This window comes from Nicotiana sylvestris, chromosome 9 (assembly GCF_000393655.2).
Source record: "Nicotiana sylvestris chromosome 9, ASM39365v2, whole genome shotgun sequence".
Taxonomy (NCBI): Eukaryota; Viridiplantae; Streptophyta; class Magnoliopsida; order Solanales; family Solanaceae; genus Nicotiana; species Nicotiana sylvestris.
This window is the reverse complement of record NC_091065.1, coordinates 105076819-105091082: the sequence shown is the minus strand read 5'-3', so window position 1 is coordinate 105091082 and position 14264 is coordinate 105076819. Positions and strand designations below refer to the sequence as shown.

Here is a 14264-nt window from a genome sequence, read left to right as displayed (position 1 = left end):
GTCTGCTTTTGAGGGGAATCTCCATCATTGTAGAGCTCCACTTCTAGTACTAGCCAAAATGGAAACTCAGACAGTACAACTGTACTGGAGAATAACAACGGTGATGAATTTCCTGATAAATACTTTTATGTGAGTGTTGGATTGGGATTTCTTGCAGGTATTCTTGTTCCTTACTGTATCTTACTCGTTCGAAAGCCATGGAAACGAGTTTATTTCAGTTTCCTAGGCAGAATCATCGAAAGATTTGTCTCAATTGGAAGCAACAGAATAACTGGTAACAGAGTAAACATCATCAGACGATCAGGTCTAAGCGTTAGATTTTCATTTTAATCGTTATATTAAGTTCCATTAGAGGTAAAGAAGGTGAATTCCGTTGTACATAAGATATCTTTCTACTGTTTTTAAAATTTAAATTTAGTAAAGTTTGCCCTTCTTGCAGATATTTGTTGAACCTTGGTAATTATGCAAAACGTTGTCTATATTTTGATCATAGAAAGTTTATCATCACGCCTTAACTGGTTTTGTTCCATCGACTACATTAAATCTCACTAGATTGCGATATCTAAATGTTTTGCTTCAGTTTTGGAGTGTCCGCAGATGTAAATGGAGAATTATAATAAATGAGATTGAAGTAACCCTGCTATCTCACAATGAATAGATTTTGACATCTTTTAACAAGAAAAAATAAAAATACTGAGGTTCTGAATCTATCTTTGGTCGAAGTACTTTGAAAATAGTACATCTTAGTACCTTTGATCTTTCTTTGAACAGTATCTTGAGTAAGGTTCCAAGTTACATTAGTAAACATTTATCAACTTTAAATAATAAATAGTGCAACTTTCTGTCTGTTCATGTTGCATGCCTACACCAGTGTAAGGGAAAACATCACCAAACTAAGAGTTCAGCTAAGGTGATAAAAATTATAATAAACCAAATTCTGACTATTCAACTAAGACTCAGATTAAAATATAAAGAAAAAGGTAAATTTAAGAAAGAATAAAGAGTAACAAAATTATCACGACCCGGAATTTTCATCGTCGGGACCGTAATGGCGCCTAACATATCACTTGCTAGGCAAGTCAACGTTAGAAGATTATTAAGCTAAATCTTATTCAATTCAACAAATAACAGTAAATAAGCTAAAGTGAAATACACTGAGTGCAGAATAATATAATAACTTCATCATTTACTACTACCCGGATCTGGTGTCACAAATTCACGAACTTTCTAGGATTTACTACAAGTAAAAGCCTAAAAAAAATACAATTGTTTGAATGAAAGAAACATTAAAACGGAAGAGATAGACAGGGACTTCAAGGTCTGTAAACACCGACAGAATCTTGAGTCTCCGGTGGTCCGGTCCGAGCTGCTATGCCTCTCGATCAATTGGGACTAATACCAAAATCTGCACAGGAAGTGTCGAGTGCAATATCAGTACAACCGACCTCATGTACTGGTAAGTGTGGAGCCTAACCTCGGCGAAGTAATGACGAGGCTAAGATAAGACACCCACAAATAAACATGTGCAATTTAATAGTATATGTACAGACATAACGGCAAATAAAAGCTAGACAAGTAATATCGGGATGAGGACATGCTGAGGGGATCACAAGGTAAAGAATCACAACAGTAATAAGAACTTGATCAACCAATATGCTTTAAACATGTAGGAACAAGTAAACACAGTAAAGAAAATGCACGACATCACCCTTCATGATTTTACTCTCAACCTCACCATATGAAACAATTGAAATTATACGACATCACCCTTCGTGCATTAACTATCTCATAACATGGCATGACATCACCCTTCGTGCATTAACATTCACAATATGATACGACATCACCCTTCGTGCATTAACATTCACAATATGGCACGGCATCACCCTTCGTACATTAATACTCTCCCTCATCATAAAGCAATGAACAATGACAATAGAGAGATAGGAATGACAAGAACAAATGTTACTTCAACATTTGGTTCCACAATATCAACCTCAACTTTGAATCAATACTCAGTTATTACCAAAGTCTGTAAACACGATAAGAACGATCAATATAACAATTAACTAGTCTAAGCATGGATAATATGATTACAGAAAGAAAAAAATACATGATTAAGACCCACTCGCATGCTATGACCCGACAACAACGTATAGGTACTCGTCACCTCATCTATACATTGTATCCAATATTCACACACATAGCACATAGACAAATAAGACCTAATCCCTCGAGCCAAGGTTAACCACGACACTTACCTAGCTCCAACAGCCAAACTCAAGGATCAACCACAACTTTTTTCTCTCAAACGAGCCTCCAAAACAGTAGAATCTAGCATATTACCAACCAAACGATTCAAATTAAGCCTTATGAACTACCCACGATTGCAAAAGAATTCAATTTAAGCCGTTGTTAAAAAGTCAACAAAAGTCAACACATGGACCCGCTTGGTTCAAACCAGAAATTCGGACCATAACCCGATTACCCATTCACCCCAAGCCCAGTTATGTAATTTATTTTGGAATCCAACCTCAATTTGAGGTCTAAATCCCTAATTTATCAAATCTCTAGTTTCTACCCAAAACCCTCAATTCTACCATGAAAACCTTAGATTTTAGGTTGAAATCTTGTAAAATACAGTGAAAGATTGAAAGAAACTAGTTTAGAATCACTTATCAATGATTTGGGGAAGAAAAGTTCTTTGGAAAATCACGTATAAGGTTTTAGGTTTTGAAAATTTGAAGAATGGGAAAAAAATCCCGTCTAGGTCATATTTACTCAGCTATAAATGTCGCAAATGTGACCTGGGCTTCGCAAATGCGAGAAAAGCTTCGTAAATATAAAACTCCCACATTCTGCTGCCTCCGCAAATGCGAAGAAAATGTTCGCAAATGCAGAACTGGGGATCGCAAATGCGATCGGCCATGTCTTTGCAAATGCGAAGAATCCCTCCCCAGTCTTACTTCGCAAATGCGAAGGATATTTCGCAAATGCGAAACCTATGTGGCCCAGTTTCTCTTCGCATTTGTAATGAGAAGCTCGTAAATGCGAACACCTCAGAGGTTGCAATTCCGATTCCTGATCTCGCAAATGCGAGATCAGAGACCTATAACAAGATCAGATACAACAACAATTTTTCCAAGTCAAATTTTACTCCGTAGCCTATCTGAAACTCACTCGAGCCCTCGGGGCTCTAAACCAAAAGCGCACACTAGTCTTAAAATATCATACGAACTTGCTCGCGCGATCAAAACACTAATATAACATCTAGAACTACGAATTGAGCACCAAATCATATGAAATTTTCAAGAAAACTTTGAAACTTCTTATTTCACAACCAGAAGTCTGAATCACATCAAACCAACTCCATTTCTCACCAAATTTTACATACAAGTCACAAATATGGTATCGGACCTATACCAGGTTTCAGAACCAAAATATGGACCCGATATGCAAAAAGTCAAACATTGGTGAAACATTTCCATTTCATTAAGCCTTTAACTTTTAAATTCTGACAAAGTCCGATATCTCGGGCTAGGGACTTCCGAATTCAATCACGGGTATTGCCCAAGTCCCAATCACGATACGGGACTCATCAGGACTGTCAAAATATGAATCCGGGTCTGTTTATCAAAAATGTTGACCGAAGTCAACTCAAATGAAGTTTTAGGCAAAATTTCTTATTTTTAACAGTTTTTAACATAAAAGTTTTCCGAAAAGACGCCCGGACTGCGCTCGCAAATTGGAGAAGGCCTAAACATGATTTTTAAGGTTTTGGATCATAGAGTTAGGCTTAAAAACATGAGATAACCTGTCGGGTCATCACTAAAATCCTAACTTTAACAAGTAAATGCATAAACTGAGCAGGTAATGAATCACAGATCCTAAGCATGAGATACAACAACATTTGTGAAATTGTAACTCTATCATTATTTCAATGTTTAAATTAGTTCACGTATACAAATTAAAGGGCATATACCCAAGAGTTGACTAACTAAAAAAAATAGTCAAGTGAATCACAATACAAAGATTCTCCTAGGGAAATTGAATCACAATATCTCAAAATCTTCTCCTTTCCCAGCAGCGCTTGGGAGCACATGGATCTATCGCAGGCTTAGGCATCTCGTGAAAGTCCACCATTATGGTCATTCTCTTTGCTTTGTTTTGCTCTGCCAACCTATCCTCTTATTTCCTTTTACTTGATTTAAAATCCAGTCTCGATCTCTTCTTCTTCATTAATATTTCTTCAGTGCAATGCTTAGTTTCTGTTAATGTCGTAGCAGTGTTTTTGCTTTGGGCGTCAGAGTCACTATCTGTATTCTTGAAATCTTTGCCGCTCTTTCTCACAACTACACTGCAGTCAACTTTTGTTTTTGATTTCAGATTAACAAAAGTAGTCTGCTGGTTCTTGCTTTGGGTGTCAGCGTCAATATCTATCTTCTTGAAACCTTTGCTGCTCTTCCTCATAACTGTATTGGGAAAAAACTGAATTTATATTAAAAATAATGTGGCATAACACGTGGATTAGTTGAATGGTCAAAGAACAGCAATTGACTAAGAGGCACGGTGAAAACACGGTGAAAACAGCCACGGGAAGAAGAATTTAAATAGGCACGAGACGATGTATAGATACGAGTCTCGTACCAATTTAAATTATTTACAGTCAACGGATTAGAAGGCATTAAAAGCAAGGATCAGATGACAGAAAGGAGTCCAAATTCATTATTAAATGTCTGATACGTTATAAAGTTGGTATTTAATAGGAATGATTGTATAACGGCTTATTTAATGTCATTTATTGCTCATGATTATGTCATTAAAACTGATGCTTTATTCCTTTACCTAGAATGATCTATAAAAGGAAGAAGTATCATCATTTGTAAGGACACGATATACTATTGAGAATACACTGAAATACTTATCTATTTACCCTCTACCATTGTTCTCAAAAGTATTTTATTTTTTGTCTCCTGATTATCAGTAACTCGAATTTTTCTTTTAGCTTTGACCAAGGACTCAGATTTTTGGTTAAACAAATTGGTTCCGTTACCGGGAATCTGATAATCTTTCCTTTTAAGCTATATCTTATCTATTATCGTCACCATGTCAAACAATAACGCCGACAACAACAGTAACAACACATTGGGAAGCCATGAAAATCAAATACATCAAAATCAAGATACCGTGGTTCCCTCTCCTTTAAATTCATCACGTCAATCTCGTGAAGGCACTCCTGTTACTGAATCCCGTGCTGATCAACAAGAGCAATTTGAACATTTTGAAGGAGGTACAACTGAAGCTTTGCAAAAGCTAATCGATGCACAAGTCGGCAAAGCTCTTCAGGCACTTGGTAGTCGATTGCCTGCTGCGCCACCTACGCCGACTCTTAATAATAATACATTGGAGAACCCCCGTTCTGGTCTTGATAATTCTGGAAACGGAGAAACCCCCAATGAACCACAAGAAGGGGGACCAGGTAATTTAAATAATTCATATTTGCAAAATTTAGTACTAACCTTGCAGAAACAGCTGAAGGAACAAAATGAGCGAATAGAGCAAATCCCTGGAGTTCCACCTATAATAAAAGGAGTAGACATGGACAAATACTCACAACAACCATGGAAGCCTAGTGCTGCTCCCCTTCCAATTCCGAAAAAATTCAAAATGCCTGACATCCCGAAATATGATGGTACTACAGACCCACGTGACCACGTGACTGCATTTACAACCGGCGTGAAAGGCAACGACTTGACCAAACAAGAAATTGAATCAGTATTGGTCAAGAAATTTGGAGAAACACTCACCAAGGGTGCATTAACCTGGTATTCTCTTTTATCTGAAAATTCTATTAATTCTTTTGCTGAGCTTGCAGATTCTTTTATTAAAGCACATTCGGGAGCACAAAAAGTTGAGAAAAGGATGGAAGATATTTTCAAAATCAAACAAGGGGATTCAGAGTTGCTTAGAAACTTCGTTGATAGATTCCAACGTGAAAGAATGACTCTACCTCGTGTGCCTGACAATTGGGCTGCTATAGCTTTTGCAAGTAATTTAAATGACAAAAGTTCTGAAGCCACGAGACGACTCAAAGAAAGTCTTCGAGAATTTCCTGCAACCACATGGAATGATGTTTACAACAGGTATAGCACGAAGCTGCGAATCGAAGAAGATACCGTACCTAAGCTCCATCATGAAGAAAGGGGCGGTACCCGAAGGTCAGATTCCGAAAAAAGATCAGGTAAAAACAGGTACGATCTATATATGGGACCCGCAGGAAAGGACCCACAGTCAAGCAAGATAACCAACAATACGATCAAAAGTCAAGGAACCGGGATTCTAGCTCTTCTTCAAAGTTCAGGAATGATCGGAATAGACAAGAATCACGTGATGATGACAGGAGTTTAAAGGCACGATTTGGTGGATATAATTTCAACGTCTCTACCTCCGAGCTCGTAGCTGTTTTAAGAAGCATGGGAGATAAGGTACGGTGGCCGAAAGAAATGCGGTCAAACCCAAGTAGACGCAATCCGGACCATTGGTGCGAATTTCATAACGATCACGGGCACAAAACTTCAGAATGCAGATTCCTGCAAAGTGAAGTAAATCATTTATTAAAGCAAGGATATCTCACTGAGTTATTTAGTGAGAAAGGAAAACAAGCTTATATGAAGAACAGACAAGAACCACCACAACCTCCTTCACCCAAAAGGACAGTGAATGTCATAAGCGGGGGAGAAGATATTCATGGCATAACTTACACAGCTTCAAACAAGGTTTCTAAGGTAACAATTACACACGGGAAACGGGTGCGGCAGGTCCTTGACAATGAAAGCATTTCGTTCGATGACGCAGATAACGAAGGAGTGACAACTCCACATAATGATGCACTGGTAATATCTTTACTTGTATATGATACTAATGTAAAGCGAGTTTTGATTGATCCAGGAAGTTCTGTAAATATTATATTACTAAGGGTACTGCGGGAAATGCAAGCTGAAGACAAAATGTTACCCAAGGCGCACACCTTGTCAGGTTTCGACAACTCAAGTGTAGTAACAAAAGGTGAGGTAATACTAACAACTTTTGCTATGGGTGTTGTGAAGGAAACTAAATTTCAGGTAGTTGATATGGAAATGGCCTACAATATGATCATGGGAAGGCCATGGATACACGATATGGATGCTGTCCCATCAACCCTGCATCAAGTTATCAAATTCCCATCACCATGGGGAATTTGTCAAATTCGTGGGGATCAACAGATGGCCAGAAATGTCAACGCTGTAACAAGTACGAGCGCCGTAAATAAAGCAAAATAGCAATTACAGGAAACAGTTGAAAGTAAAAGAGATCAAACTTCAACTGAACAAGAGAAAACAGATTTGGACTCAAGGCCTAACACAATTCAAGAACCTGAAGAGAACAAAAGCATCAAAACGACGATTGAAGAGCTTGATGCAGTGACGTTATTTGATCAACAGCCTGAACGGAAGGTTTATATCGGGGCTAATTTAGACACGAACATGCGAGGTATGATAATCGAATTTTTAAAAGCTAACTTAGATTGCTTTGCTTGGTCCCACGCTGATATGACAGGGATACCTCCAAATGTGATGACTCACAAACTCAACGAGGACCCTTCTTTCACACCAGTAAAGCAAAAGAAACGGAAACAAGGTGCTTTCAAGAACCAGGTGATTCAGGATGAAGTCCAAAAATTATTAAAAATCGGATCAATCCGTGAGGTAAAATATCCAACTTGGTTAGCTAATACGGTGGTTGTACCCAAGAAAAATGGTAAGTGGCGTGTTTGTGTAGATTATACTGATTTAAATAAAGCATGTCCAAAAGATTCCTTTCCCTTACCACATATAGATCAACTAATTGATGCGACCGCAGGTCATGAACTTTTAAGTTTTTTAGATGCATACTCAGGATATAATCAAATCAAAATGGATCCTGGTGATGAAGAAAAAACTTCTTTCATCACAGACAGGGGGACTTATTGTTATAAAGTAATGCCCTTTGGTCTCAAAAATGCTGGGGCAACCTATCAAAGGTTGGTCACCAAAATGTTCCAAGAACATTTAGGGAAAACAATGGAGGTATATATAGACGATATGCTCGTCAAAACCCAGCAATCTCATGATCATATTTCTCATCTATCTATTACTTTTGAAATTTTGCGAAAATTTAATATGAAACTCAACCCAGAAAAATGTGCATTTGGAGTTGCATCAGGTAAGTTTTTGGGTTTTCTTGTTTCTAACCGTGGTATTGAGGTGAATCCTTCTCAGATCAAAGCAATAGAAGAAATCCCGGATATCCTTACTAATAAAAAGGAAGTACAACGATTAACGGGAAGAATTGCAGCTTTGGGGAGATTTATTTCCAAATCCTCAGAAAGGTGTTTTAAGTTTTTCTCTGCACTTAAAAAGCAAGATCATTTTGAATGGAATGAAGATTGTCAGCAAGCCCTTAGAAATTTGAAAACTTATTTGTCAAAACCACCGTTGTTGGCAAAACCGAAGGTAGGGGAAAAACTTCTTATTTATCTGGCCGTATCTGAAGTCGCGGTAAGTGCTGTTTTAGTCCGCGAGGACCAAGGTAAACAATCTCCTATTTATTACGTAAGTAAGTCCTTATTGGAAGCTGAGACACGATACCCACAGCTAGAAAAATTAGCATTAGCTTTGGTCATGGCATCTAGAAAGTTAAGACCTTATTTTCAATGTCATCCCATTGTTGTAGTTACTGCTTTTCCGCTTCGAAATATTTTGCATAAACATGAACTTTCAGGAAGATTAGCAAAATGGGCTATAGAACTAAGTGAATATGAAGTTATTTATCAACCCAGGACCGCTATAAAGTCTCAAGTACTAGCTGATTTCGTGGCTGATTTTAGCCAGGGGATGCATTTAGAAGCAGAAAAAGAATTATTAGTTTTTAATGGTGCGAACCCGGGGACTTGGGTTTTATACACTGACGGTTCATCTAATGTAAAAGGGGCAGGCTTAGGAATAGTCCTCGTACCACCTGCGGGTGAGACCATTAGACAGGCTATAAAATGTCATTCTATAACTAACAATGAAGCAGAATATGAAGCTGTAATTGCAGGTTTAGAATTGGCACGAGAACTCGGCATAACACAGATTATAATCAAGAGTGATTCTCAACTCGTGGTTAATCAGATGCTGGGGACTTACACAGCCAGAGAGTCACGAATGCAAGAATACCTCGCAAAGGTACGGGAGTTAGTAAAGCAATTTCCAAACTTGGAAAGTAGTGCAAGTCCCAAGAGATGAGAATGCAGAGGCAGATGCTTTAGCAAACCTTGCATCCGCAGCAGACGTGGCAAACAATACAGATGCTTCAGTCATACATCTATTTCATTCCGTTCTCGAACCTGACAAAAACGAGGTAAATTTTAATCATCTAACATGGGATTGGAGAAATGAAATTGTTGCCTTTTTACAGCACGGAACCGTGCCTAATGACAAAGGAAAGGCTTTCGCGCTTCGCAAAAGAGCTGCACGATATTGTTTATATCAAGGTAATCTTTATCGAAAGATGTTCGGCGGACCACTAGCAAGGTGTCTCGGCCCTTCTCAAACCGAATATGTCATGAGAGAAGTACATGAAGGACATTGTGGGAATCACGCAGGAGGACGGTCACTGGTAAGAACGTTAATTCGCACAGGATATTATTGGCCTAAGATGGAAGAAGAGGCAACCATTTTCGTGTCCAAATGTGATAAATGTCAAAGGTACGGCAATAATATGCACAGACCAGCTGAGTTACTACATACTGTTTTAGTCCCTTGGCCCTTTATGAAATGGGGAATGGATATCGTAGGTCCACTTCCACAAGCGAAAGGTCAGGTAAAATTTCTACTCGTACTTACAGATTATTTCACTAAATGGGTAGAAGCAGGGGCATTTAAACAGGTACGAGAAAAAGAAGTTAAAGACTTCATATGGCGCAATATAATATGCCGCTTTGGAGTACCAAAGGAGATCGTATGTGACAATGGACCACAATTCATTGGAGCACAAGTTACAGAATTTTTTCAAAGTTGGCAGATCAAAAGAATAACATCTACGCCATACCATCCAGTGGGGAATGGACAAGCGGAATCAACTAACAAAGTTATTATCAATAACTTGAAAAAGAGGTTACAAGATTCAAAAGGTAATTGGCCTGAGGTGTTACCCGGAGTACTATGGGCTTATCGTACAACGACCAAAACAGGCACTGGAGAAACACCATTTTCGATGGTTTATGGTACGGAAGCCTTAATACCAGTTGAAATAGGTGAGCCAAGCACACGGTACGATCAGGCAACGGAGGAATCTAATAATGAAGAGATGCGGGTTAGCCTAGATTTACTTGAAGGAAGAAGAGAGGTTGCTTTGATAAGGATGGCAGCACAAAAGCAAGTAATAGAACGATATTACAACAGGAAAGCACGCCTCAGATTTTTCAAAATTGGGGACTTCGTGCTTAAAAAGGTTTTCCAATCTACAAAAGCTGTTAACTCAGGAAAGCTAAGTCCAACATGGGAAGGACCATACAAAGTTCGTGGCATTGCGGGAAAAGGAGCATACCAGTTGGAAACAATGGATGGTAAAGTTTTACCCTCACATTGGAATGCTGTCCACTTAAAAAGATATTACTTTTAAGAAAGTACCTACGGTCAGGTATCATCATGTAAAAATTCTTCTCTTGATTTTTTAATATTTTACTAACGATTTTAGATGCTAGGCTAAATATCCTAACTCGTGCCAAATGATGAGTCACAACCTGCAAGGCAAAATGGAGTATGCATAAATTCCTAGCCCAGGGTTACAATTAATCTGATGGAAATACACACGAGTTAGGCAGTCTTCATCTATAATCACATAGTCGAGTCCCGTATATCTTTCTGTTTCAGGAAAAGGGCCAAAGTAAAAAGAAATAAACAAGTGTTCGAGGCTTCATACTTCACCGCTCAAACACTTGGGGGACTACATATTATACACAGATAGGTGCAAAGAAACAGATACGAGTATCGAATAAAAGTCGGCCAAACTGAAGCAAGTGTTGAGAAGAAGTTACGAAGTCTTCAGCATTCATGAGAACAACAGAGTCATCTCTCAAACTCATAAACAAAGTCACCTCTCAAACCCTTCTTAACATGTAAAGATAGGGTCATGACTATGTACTGAAACAGGTTATAAAAAAAAACCTTGTTTAGTTTATGTTATTTACAAATCTGTTACAAGAAAAACAGTTACGAGAAAAGTTGTAGATGTATTGTAATACATGTAACAGTCAAACACTTGTTAAAAGTTTATGAATGAAAACTTGCCAAAGTTGTTTCATACAAAACGTGTGTTTTCCTATTACTTTCATCGTATTTTAACACCATTATGAAGTTGAGACGTCTTCTTCATTAAGTGTCGATAAAATAAAAGGGCCCTCTTTTATAAGCCTCATGTCAATAAGTCATGGGAAGAATCATAAAGCATTTTCAAAGGATAAAAATGCTAAACTATTCTATAAGTCCTAAATAAGTAAAGAAAAGGCAAGAGTAGAACACATTGAAGTACTAATAAAACTTCTTGATATAATTAAAAAGACTAAGTAGAAACTTAGTCAATAAAAGTTTATACAAGTGCCCCATTATGATAACTGGGGACTTTCACCAAAAAATCCCTTAAAAACTAAGGGATAAAATCATCATCCAATTGAAGGGGTTAGTACATCAGAAGTTGCAATATTAATTTCACTTTCAGCCACAGGCACGGTGGCAACTTCTGAAGAAGCAGCAACAGGAACGGTTTCAGCTGAGCTTGAGGGGATTGTCACGGAAGCTTCAATTTCCATAGACTGGGTTGTAGAAGTTTCACCCTCTGAAGCTGGAATAGCAACATTTTCAGGAACTTCAAGGGCAGGAGAAGGAGTATCAGTAGACTGTTGGCTTTTCTCGATGGTATCTATGACTTTAGCCAGTTCAGACTGCAAGTCAAAACCCTCTTGAGCAGCTTCCGTCAAAGCATCACGACGAGAATTCAGAAAAGCCCAACTCACTTCTATGTTAAAATTTTCCTCTAGAAGTCCATATTCCTTTTCCCACATAGCAAGATCGTTTTTTAAAATTTGATTTTCAGCTAAATGGGAATCAAGGGAAGCTTCAAGAGAAGCATGAGAACTCTTCAAGGCTTGAATCTCGACAGAAGAAGTCTGTAAGTCAGCCTGAGCTTGAGTTAAGTTTTGCACTAACTCTCCTGCATATTCTTCCTTTTTAGCCAAAAGTGCCTTCAGCTCTCTAACTTCTTCACTAGCTCTGGATAATTGTTCTGATAAAGAGCATTCCAAAAGCTCTTTATCTCTTTTCAATTGGCTTGAAGAAGCTTTGACTGTTGCCAGCTCAGAAGTTAAACCACGGTTTTGCTGCTCTAGGAGGTTTTTATTTTCTTGCAACTCTTCTATAGTCCCTTGAACATTTTCGAATTGCTCCTTCCAGTTGGTTGCTTCAAGTTGGGCTCCCCTAGCAATTTCCTCAGCCTCGTGGACAGACTTCTCAGACTCACGAGCTTTTCTTTCCAGTGAGGAAATTCTTCTCATTAATTCCCTGCTAATAAGGTTAGCCTACAGAGGTAAGTCATGGAAATGAGAAATTGAAGATAATTTAAAAAAAAAAAGAGAAGAGGAAAAAAAACTTGTTGGTTGAAATACCTTCAAAGTAGAATGAACTACGTCGTTCATCAAAGTTAAGCAGCTATGGCTCTCCATCTTCTTCTTCTCGATATCTCCAATAAGAGGTTCGAGCCAAACATCGGCTCTGCCGGATTTTCTCAGGAGGCTATGATTGGCAGGAACCTCCAAAGTAACACTTCTCATTGTTATATTTCCGCTGCTAGAACCTGTCTCTGTATGATGAACAGAGGGAAGAGGAGCAGCGGAAGGAATGGAGGGGAAAGATGTAGAAACCAACACCGGAGCAGAAGCAGGTGCGGTTGAAGCAGCCAAGAGAACAAATATAGGAGCAGTAGAAATTGGCAAACAAACGGAAGTTGTTAAAGCTGGTAAAGAAACACTTACGGCTGGTAGAGGAATGGAGGGAATAGGAACAAATGAGGAAAGAGGAGCTTCATCAAAAACAGGTCCGAGCTCGCCACTCCCGAAGCCACTGTCAAAAAGGTGCTGAATTGATTCATTATTATATCTTGGTTCGGCGTCCTCATCAGATTGAATCAAAACAGGCTCGGTGGCGGAGGTACGAGCAGGAGTGTTTTCAATTTCATCATCAATGATTATTCGTCTCCTGGCCCTTGGCCTGGTAATTAGGGAGGTACCCTCCTCTTCTTCTTCAGAACCTTCCTTTGTAGCTTTTCTTTTAGGCAGCAAGGCTCGAGCCTTATCTAAATCCAGAGCAGCATTCGCAGACATGCAAATGGCCATATCTACTTCAGCTGTCATTCCTCTAATGCCAAATCCTGATTAAAGAATGGATATACATGATTAAAGTTGAGGAAAAAGTGCTTAACATGTAAAACAAAAATTTTAAAAGGGTGGATACCATGTGTTTTGACTTTCCAGCCATGTAAAGAAGAAATTGATTTCCAAGTTCTCTGCTCCCTAGTAGCAATCTTCAAAAGTGAGTCTACCCAACCACGAAAGTTGGGAATAGGTTCCACATCTCCCATGGTTGCTACAAAAAACCAAGAAGGGACGAGGTTAAAAACAACATTCTTTTGAAATTCTCAAAAGTAGGTACGGTAAATAAGAGGAAACTTACGTTCAAAATTCCACTTCTCAGGAAAGGGAATATTTGTTTCGCCAATCAAATCCACTGTACGGACAACAACGTAACGAATATACCATCCACGATCTCTGTCATCCTCGGGGTTTACCAAAACTTTTTGCTCCTTGCAGTTAAGGTGAAAACCCCATGGCGTATTAAGTTGGGATGGTATAGATGAATGAGATGAGAAAAGGTGAAATTGACATTGGCCTTGGATGATAAATATCTCAAACAAGCCACTGTTCTCCACACCAATGGACCAATTTGGGCCAAACAAATGGTAAAGAAACGACAAAAATCGAGAATAACTGGGTCAATTGGAGGATTAAAACCTAAAGTGAAGGGGTAAGTGTAAACAGAAGAATACCCATTTCTAAAAGAGGAAATTCTTTGATTTGGGGAAGGAATTGACATTCGAAGACTATCCTTCCAATTACAATCTTTTCTTATGGTGGGGATTGTAAGCTCAGTTAC

General features: G+C 38.5%; 1 long non-coding RNA gene across 1 annotated transcript; it reads right to left on the bottom strand.

The window, feature by feature from the left end:
• Window positions 1-13412: 13412 nt before the first annotated feature.
• Window positions 13413-13863, bottom strand: LOC138876859 (uncharacterized). The gene is made up of 3 exons (XR_011402170.1): window positions 13785-13863; window positions 13566-13697; window positions 13413-13482 (listed from the first exon to the last, which is right to left on the bottom strand). It is a non-coding gene; the product is annotated as an uncharacterized lncRNA (long non-coding RNA).
• Window positions 13864-14264: the final 401 nt, after the last annotated feature.